This window comes from Marmota marmota, unplaced genomic scaffold, assembly GCF_001458135.2.
Source record: "Marmota marmota marmota unplaced genomic scaffold, marMar, whole genome shotgun sequence".
In the NCBI taxonomy this organism is placed as follows: Eukaryota; Metazoa; Chordata; class Mammalia; order Rodentia; family Sciuridae; genus Marmota; species Marmota marmota.
The window spans coordinates 254,433-264,278 of NW_026000001.1; positions in this window are offsets into that span (position 1 = coordinate 254,433).

Genomic DNA, 9,846 nt, shown 5'->3' on the forward strand with positions numbered 1-9,846 from the left:
AAAATATCATTTTAGATTACAGGATTGTATATGTAGGAAACCAAAGAACCTATAAACTATGAAGTTAATAAGTAAATTTATTTATTTACTTTTTAATTTGTTCTAATTAGTTATACATGACAGTAGAATGAATTTGATACTTTGTACAGAAATGGTACACAACTTCTCATTCCTCTGGCTGTACATGGTGCAGTCACACCAGTAGTGTAATCAAACATGTTATAGGGTGGTAATGTCTGCCAGTAAATTTAGCAAGGTATTTTAGTAATTTATACAATTAAAGAGTAGGTGCTATAGGTGTTGTAGCTCAGTGGTAGAACACTTGACTGGCATACACAAGGCCCTAGGTTCAGTCCCCAGCACTGCAAAAATAATAATAAACAAACATACCTGGACACAAGGTAAATATATAGAAATATATTGTTTCTGTGTATCAGTATGATTGTAAAATTTTAAAATATGCCATTTAAAGAAAATTTTAAAAGAAAAAGAATTTTTAAAATAGCAAAAAAAAAAAAGATCATCAAATATCTAGAATAAATCTAACAAAAGCTATGTAAGACCTTTAGACAGAAAACTACAAAACATTACTAAGAAAAATTGAATTACTTAAAAATTAGAAGATATTCCATGTTCATTGTTTATAAGATTTAATATTTCAAAGATATCTGTTTTTTTTCTGTTTTTTATCTACACATTTAATATAATTTCAATCAAAATCCCAACTTAAGGGGCTGGGGCTATAGTTCAATGGCAGAGCACTTGCTAGCATGTGTGAGGCACTGGTTTGATCCTCAGCACCAAATAAAAAATAAATTAATAAAAAAAGATCTTGTGTGTTCATCTACAACTAAAAAATATTTTTTTAAAAAATCCCAACTTAAAGGGGCTGAGGTTGTGGCTCACCAGTAGAGTGCTCGCCTAGCACTTGCAAGGCCCTGGGTTCCATCCTCAGCACCACATTAAAATAAATAAAGGTATTGTGTCCACTTACAACTAAAAATTAAATATTAAAAAAATCCCAACTTAAAATCAGCATACAGGCTAGGATTGTGGTAGAGCACTTGCCTAGTACATGTGAGGCACTGGGTTTGATCCTCAGTACCACATTAAAATGAAAGTATTGTGTCCATTTACAACTAAAAATATTTACCAAAAAAAAAATCAGTATACTATAGTGATAATAGCCACATCAATGTTTAGAGCAGCTCAATTCACAATATCTAAGCTATGGAACCAAGCTAGGTGCTCTTCAACAGATGAATGGATAAAGAAAATGTGGTATATATACACAATGTAATATATTACTCAGCCATAAGAAAAATGAAATTATGGCATTTGCTGGTAAATGGATGGAACTGAGGCTATCATGCTAAATGAAATAAGCCAATCTCAAAAAACCAAAGGCTGAATGTTTTCTCTGATATTCAGATGCTAACACATAATAAGGGGTGGGTGGAGCAAGAAGAAGTTCATTGGACAAAGGGGAATGAAGGGAAGGGAGGGGGATGAGAATAGGAAAGACAGTAGAATGAATGAATTTGATATAACACTGGTCATGTATTCGTATATAATTTGTTTATATACGAATACATGACCAGTGTAACTCCACATCGTGTCCAACCACAGAATGAGAAGTTATGTTCTATGTATGATATGTTAAAATACACTCTACTGGGGATGGTGGTGTTGCTCAGTGGTAGAGCACTTGCCACGTGTGAGGCATTGGGCTCAATCCTTAGCACCAATATAGAAAAAAAATAAAGGTATTGTTTCTATCTACCAAAAAACACTCTATAGTCCTGTATAACCAATAAATAAATAAATTTTAAAATAGACAAGTAGAGAGGGGAAAATAAAATCCCAGTAAGTTTTTTTGGGGTAGAAATTAACCAGCTGAATTGATGTGGAAATGTAAAGGACTTATAATAGCCAAAATGATTTTGAAAAAGAACAACAAAGTTGGAGACTTTACATTATCTGAGTCCAAAGCTTGCATATCAGTTTACCATATGCAAGACTATAAGAGAGAATGTCATAAGAATAGACATAAAAATATATGAACAGGAATTTGGTTGCCATTTGGGTATATTCATATACACATGAATGGATAGAAACATGTAGGAATATATATGTGAAAATATATATAGATATTCAAATTAAAAAAAATAAAGTTTAAAAAACTGAGCACAAACCAAAAAAATAAAAAAGAATACACTTATAGATCAGTGGAACAGAAGTGATCACACTTATACGGTTATTTGAATTTCTATCAGCATGTGCACCAAAGCAATTTAATAGTGAAAAGAAAGTCTTTTTAACAGATAGTGCTAAAATATCTGGCTGATATCCAGCAAAAATGAACCACAGGGCTGGGGTTGTGACTCAATGGTAGAGTACTTGCCTAGCGTACATGAGGCACTGGGTTCGTTCCCCAGCACCACATTAAAAACAAACAAACAAAAAAACCTCAATAAACAAAATGAAAGTACTGTGTCCATCTACAATTAAAAAAATCAAAATGAACCACAATCTGTACCTCACACTATATACAAAATTAATTGAAAATGGACCCTACCTGGCTGGGGATATAAGTTAGTAGTAGAGTGCTTACCTAGCAGGCACGAGGCCCTCAGTTCAGTCCCAGTGCTGAAAACAACAACAAAAACATAGACCTAAATGTAAAAGGTAAAACTTAAAACTGTAAAAGTTCTAGAATAATAATAAATAGAATATCTTCAGGACCTTGGGATAGTCAGATTCCTTCAATAGGACATAGGAGCTGGGGGTGTAGCTCTGGTAAGAATGGGTACCTAGTGTACTCAAGGCCCAGGATTTGACTCCCCACCACTAAAAAGGAAAAAGAAAATAGGACACAAAAAGACTTAACTGTCAGGAGCTGCCACATAGGAGTGAGCATGGACCCTTAGCCTTGAGCCATGGAGGTGTGAGACTGTCCCTGGAAACAGGTAGATCTCATCTCCACTCAGCAGGGGAATGAAATTCTGAGAGTGGGTGTCACCCAATGAGACTGAGCTACACCCCTCTGAAACCCAATCCCTTGCCTCATTGGGGTGGAATTTTCTCCAGTGTCTTCCCTCAATAAATAGGGCTTCAAGCACGTGCTCCCCCTTTTTTGCTAGACTCCCTTGCCTCCCTTATGGGAGCTGGGGCAGAAGAGCCATCACTGAACCCCGAGAAAAAGGTACTTTCTGTGTCTGTGTGATTATTTCGTGCCAATCCAATTCACAAGTAGTGACCTGACTAATTTAGAGTTTCATGGCACTTAACCATAAAAGGTGTAACCAGACATGGTGGCACAGTCTACTGTAATTCCAGCAACTTGGGAAGCTGAGGCAGGAGAATCACAAGTTCAAGGAAAGTTCAAGGCCAGCCTTGGCAGCTTAATGAGATCCTGTCTCCAAAAGAAACAAGGGGAGGTTTAGAAAAGATGTTCTAATTTTAAAAGAGAAGGGCAAGAGAGGAGCAAAAGCCTGAGAAAGGCACTTTACAAAAGAAGACATGCAGATGGCTGATAACAAAATACTGTCCCATATCATTCCTTAAGAGGTATCACACCTGTACTAACATGGCAAAAGTAAACAGGTGGTACAACTGGAATGTTCAGACAATGTTGGTGAAAGTGTAAGTCGGTTCAACTGTCTTGAAAAAATGGCAGTATCTACAAAAGCATTTTAAATGTATGCCTGCCCCGTTACAAAGTGATTCTCCTACCCAGCAGAAATAAGGCCTTCGGTATCTCAAAAGAAATATGCAGAACCAGGTGTCATGGTGCATGCCTGTAATCCCAGCAGCTCAGAAGGCTGAGGCAGGAGGATTGGTAGTTCAAAGCCAGCTTCAGCAAAAGCGAAGCACTAAGCAACTCAGAAAGACCTTGTTTCTAGGGGGAGGGTGGAGGATGGGAAAGGCAGCGGAGCACAACAGACACTAGTATGGCAATTTGTAAATCAATGGATGTGTAACTGATGTGATTCTGCAATCTGTGTATGGGGTGAAGGTGGGAGTTCATAACCCACTTGAATCAAAGTGTCGAATATGATATGTCAAGAAATTTGTAATGTTTTGAACAACCCACAATAAAAAATTAAAAAAAAAAAAAAAAAAAAGACCTTGTTTCTAAATAAAATACAAAATAGGGCTGGAGATGTGGCTCAGTGGTCTAGTGAACCTGCATTCAATCTTTAGTACCCCCCCCCCAAAAAAAAGAAATATTCAGAAGTATTCATGGCAATTTTATTCATGATATGTGGGGAGCCATTCTCGCACGTGATTGGGCACCTCCCTGATTGGGTGTGAGGCGTTCTGGCCAAACTGTATCGGAGCTAATCCCCACCCTCCCCAGGTGCTAGAGCCTGTCCGTGTGGGGGTATGACTGACCATTGACCCTGAGACCAATCACTGACCCTGACCTTGGAATGCTGCCCCCCTCAACCTTCACTGGATGGAATTTTCCCCTGAATTTCTTGTTCCCCAACAAAAGGCCACTCCCTGGCGTGCTCTGTCTCTCTGTCTCCTGTTAGTCCTGAGTAAGGCTTGCTGCCCCACCGGGTGGTTCGAGGTAAGAGCTAGAGGGAGGGCCGTCTGGGACCTGGTCAAAAAAAAGGTAATTGAGTCTTGTGTGTTTACTTTGATCTCACTAGTTAACTTCTATGCTACAAACCTCTTTTATGAAACCAGCGTGCTGGTCGCGCAGTGAATATAATAGTCAAAAACTTGAAATAATCCAGATGCCCATTCCCAGTAGAATGGGTACAGAAATTATGATATGATCACATAAGGGAATATGACACAGTAATTAAAACAGCCACTGCTCTATTCAGCAATAGGTGGATCTCACTCGAGAACAGGGCCACAAGAAGGCATGGAATAATAACATTTATGTAAAGTTCAAGATTATAGAGAATTAATCTATCATGGTAGAAGTCAGAATAGTCATTAGCTCTGGGTTGGGGAGTAACTGACTAGGCTGTAGATAAGAGGTAGCCTTTTGGAGTATAGAAATAGCTGAATATCTGGATTTAAATGGTGGTTTCACAAGGGTATACATATGTAAAGATTAACTGTGCTTTACATTTAAGATTTGTACACTTTATATCTCAATTTAAAAAAATAAAAAGGAGCCAAGTGCAGTGGTGCACACCTGTAATCCCAGCCACTCAGGAGGCTGAGTCAGAAAAATCACAAGTTCAAGGCCAGCAACTTAGATCCTGTTTCAAAAAAAAAAAAAAAAAAAAAAAAGGACTGGCATGTAGCTCAGTGATATAGCACCCAGGTTCAATTACCAGTACTGAAAAAAAATTTAATAAATAATAAAAAGGAAGGGCGGGGTTGTGGCTCAGCGATAGAGTGCTTGCCTACCATGTGTGAGGCCTTGAGTTCGATCCTCAGCACCACGTAAAAATAAATAAATATAATAAAGGTATTGTGTCCAACTATAATTAAAAAATAATAATTGGGCTGGGGTTGTGGCTCAGCGGTTGAGCATGCAACTAGCAGATGCGAGGCCCTCAGCATCACATAAAAATAAATAAAATTAAGGTATTGTGTCCAACTACAACTAAAAAACAAATATTTATTTAAAAAAAATAAAAATAGTAATAATAATAATAAAAAAAAGGAGACAGATAACCCCATAATTGGTGACCTCAGGGTCAGTTCCTTCATGGGCTAAAGCCAGAGGAGGGGACAGGTGTGGTTGTCTCTGTGTGTGGAGGAGAAATTACTAGACCAGCCACAGATGTGCCATTGTTAGGCAGGCCCTGGCCTGTTTTGGGACCCATAGATCATTGATCCCCATCATAGGCGTCTCCAAAGCATGCCAAAATCAATGAGAGGAGAGTGAGGAGGTCTGTAGGGGCAGGTGCCCATTTGTGGGTGAGCAGTGCTTAAAGGAAGGGCAGCTTCATTGATGAAGGCTCTTCCCTTCTCCTTGGCATCATTTGGCACAGTGGTGTGGATATATTCAATTAAGTGCACATGGAAAAGAAATACACACACACACACACAAATACACACACACACAAACACACATTGAATAGCTTAAAGCAAGAATGAACTGATAGAACTGGAGTTGTGGCTCAGCAGTAGAGCATTCACCTAGCACATGCAAGGTGCTGGGCTCAATCCTCAGCACTACATAAAAATAAATAAGATAAAGGTATTGTGCCCAACTACAACTAAAAAATAAATTTTAAAAAATGAACTGATAGCTTGATGCTTCCTGGATCTTTTCACTTGGAGAAATGTTTGTGCCTGAAGTCTCTTGCCTCTTGATAGCAAAAGTAGTGATTGGGATGGTTTTGGCAGCCCTCAACAGGTAAGGTGGGAACTTATTTCTTATGCCCAGGTGAAGGGTCCCTGAAGTACCAGCAGGGAAAGGGGTAGGTCTAGGAATCAAGAAACTGAGTTCAAATATAACCCTGTTACTTTGCAGCTCTGTGCCCTTGGACAAATTACTTCACTTCTCTGTTAGACTCATCTTTAAATGGGGCGGGGAGGGTGTCTTTTTGGTTTCCAGAGCTGCCTCCCTCATTTTACCCACACCGAATTCTCAATTTTATGGAAGCATGGAGAAATTCATCTGGCTACATGACACCTATACAGGGAATGAAGACTACACCAGGATGGGCTGTGAGAGGCAGGCCAGATGCATGGGCGAGTGGCCTCCTCAGCAACCTATTCCTCCTTTGAGGAGATTCCCCCCGCCCCAGTTCCTCCCAGGCCAGGCTGAGTCTTCAAAGGAAAATCTGCAGAAGCTCCATGAGCAGGACAACTAACCCTAACCCTAATTAAGAATCTGCCAAAATGAAGCAGGAGCTAGAAGCATGAGTGCCACCTCCTCCTCCTCCTGGTGGCCAAGCCCCAGCCCCACTCTTCCCAGAACTCCATGATTTCTTACCTATGCCCCTATGAAAGTTCCTCTGGCCCCAGGACTGCTGAGGGGAAGATGGGCAGGGCAGTGGAGCCCAACAGGGCCCCAGAGCTGCCTACACTCCTACAAGAAGTCCCTGGCCATCTTTAAGATAGTTTGCAATGCATGAATTCTGCAACACTGGCAATCCACCCAGCCTGCATCAAGACCACAACTTTGTGGTTTTGGAACACTGCTGGGATGTGAGTCAGGCCAGAATACTATGGTCACCTTCTGGGTGGAGTTTTCAAGCTAAAGAAGACTACCACTAGGCTCAAGCCCCTATCTCATGATTGGGGATGGGCAATTCAAGCACCCACCCCAGCATCTCATCTTCCTTTTGTGTGCCCCAGCTGAGTGTCAGAGGGAAGAACAGGAAAGAGCTCATGGGGCTTCTGAAGTATATCACGAGGCTTGCAGATGAAGCCTCATCACTGGTATGTTAGGGCTCAAGGTGACCCTGGAGCCCCTCTCTGGATTCAACCCAAGTCCTCAAGCCTATGGCAAGGTTGGCTGTGGGAGGGAAGCCATGGACAGACTGGGCTGGGTTGCAAGGAGATTTGCCACCCTAGGGGCCTGTGTTCCTATTCTGGTAACCTAGGTAAGCATCTTGTCTGGCTCACTTAGAAGGTGGATGCCTTCTTTGAGCATGAGAGGACCTTCCTGTTGGAATACCATACCTGCATCTGAGATGCCTATCTCTGGGCAGACTGTGTCATGCCTATCCACAGTGGACACAGGGTCAGGGGGCCCTGGACACCTGCCTTCTCCTAGTAGTTTCACTCCTTGGGGGAAAGGAGAGCAGGGAACACCATGGCATCTGTCCATCGTGATGAATACCAAGGGTGAGGCTTGATGTTCCAACGTAGAGGCTCTGATGGCAGGTTGTTCCCCAACAGGCCCAGCAGATTATTATATCCTTTTCAGCTGCACTGAGCAGCCTGGGAACACAGGAAGTCAATCAACTAAAGATTTGAGGAATCGTAACCTCTCTTGCCCTGTCTATGCCTGTAAACTGTGTGTCCATTGAAAGGTCACTCTGTAGAAGGCTGCTGTTAGCTCTAGGTAGGAGGTACACAAGTTCCCACAGAGGATTGGTTGGAAGAGAAAGGGGAGACTCCCAAGGAGGGGCTGAGGGCAGAGAGGCTTTGAACTGCACCAGACCCCTGTCCTAAGTCCTCCCCATCACCTAGAAGCTTGCCCAAATTGGCAGAGCTCTTTGAACAACTGAGGGCGAATACTGCCTTGTATGCTCAAAGGCTTCCACAATGAGCCTCTGTCAGGAAGAAGAGTCCTGGGAGAGGGCAAAGCTGCAGGGCCAATTTGAAACATTAGTGATAGGTGGGCCTGGTGGCACTCTGGACTCCCACTAGACTAGTGTAATGAGATGTGGAATGAAAGCAAGGATCCATCCTCAAGGGTGTGTATGAGACGAGGGAAGGGTAGGAAGTCGGCTTGGTAAGGCACAAGGATGTGCCACGTGCCTCTGGCAGGCTACCATGAGCCACTAACATCCTGCCTAGATACATTTCCTGACCTCTTCTCCAAGGAAGTCACTGGAGTATGTCAACCTTTCTTCTTTTGGACTTCATCTCTTCCCCACCTGAGGCCTGCACAGGGGCCCTCCCCATTTCAGAACCTACCCAAGATACAAAGCCTCTAAACTTTTTTCTTTTAATACTTTTAGTTGTAGATGGAAACAATACCTTTATTTTGATTATTTTTATGTGGTGCTGGGATTGAACCCAGGGCCTCATGCATGCTGGGCAAGGGCTGTACCACTGAGCTACCACCCCAGACCCTTAAACTTAACTTTCAAGCCTTTTGTGATCAGGCCACTGCTGCCTTTCCCAGCTTTGTCCAACATGCCCGCACCCCCAACCTATGGTCCTCTGACACATACCAAGCTTGCACATCTGCAGAGCCTTTGCCTCTGGCTAACTCCATTGCAAAGGCCCAGATCAGAGACCACTTCCACTCTGAAGTCTTCCCTGGCTGGCTCCCTTGAGCATCAGGGCTTTCTGACCTGTAGTGGTTACCAAGTGAGTCTCTGCTGGATATTTTGAGGAAGAGGGGGTCTCCCACACCTTAGCTGCCCTTTTGGAGAACTTGCTTCCCAGTCCCCACCAACCTGATGTACAAGTTGGAGGGCCAGGTGCCCTGTTAGACATGCTAAGATATTACATATTCATGGACAGTCTAGGTCAGGCGCGGCCCCAAGGCACCCTCAGAGCTGGAAGTCAGTGCGGGGAGGGTGGGCAGGCAAAGGCTGTGAGCAGTGGTTACCCTGTGACTGGTGGCTGTAGGACCTACTGTACCAGCAGCTACAGGCAACCATGAGAATGCCAGTAAGGATTTGGATAAAGCATGCACCAGGAACTGGGAGATGGCCAGCTGAGAACCACCAGCAGCTGTGTTGCCAGTGATTTGATTGCCTGACTCTGCCAAGCAGAGTGATCCCCACAGCCCATAGTCCCCAAACTGCTACCCAGCCTATTCCCAATCCTCCTCCGCCTTGCAAGAGCTTGTGGACTTCAGATCCTGCTGGGTCTCCTCTTTCCACAAAAACTTCATGGAGTTGGTAGAGCTGGAACTCAAACATGCAAAGGTGAGAGCCCCCAGCTTCTCCCAAGTGTGTGCCTGTGTTGGGCAGGGGGGTCAAGTGGCCTGTTCGCAGCCCCATCTTGGGCCAGGACCCATCCCTGTAGAAAGGGCCCAAAAGCTGAGGTGTGGAAAGGAAAGCTCCCAGCCTAAGGAAGGAGTAGGGAAATTAAAGGATCTCTCCTTTGCAGGTCAGCACCCTACTCCTCCAGAAAACCCTTGTTCTGGAGATTGAGCAGCCAGACCCTGCCCTGGGACCTTAAATAATAAGGGCCTCAATCCCTCCTCCCCTAAAAATGGTCACCCAGCCATAG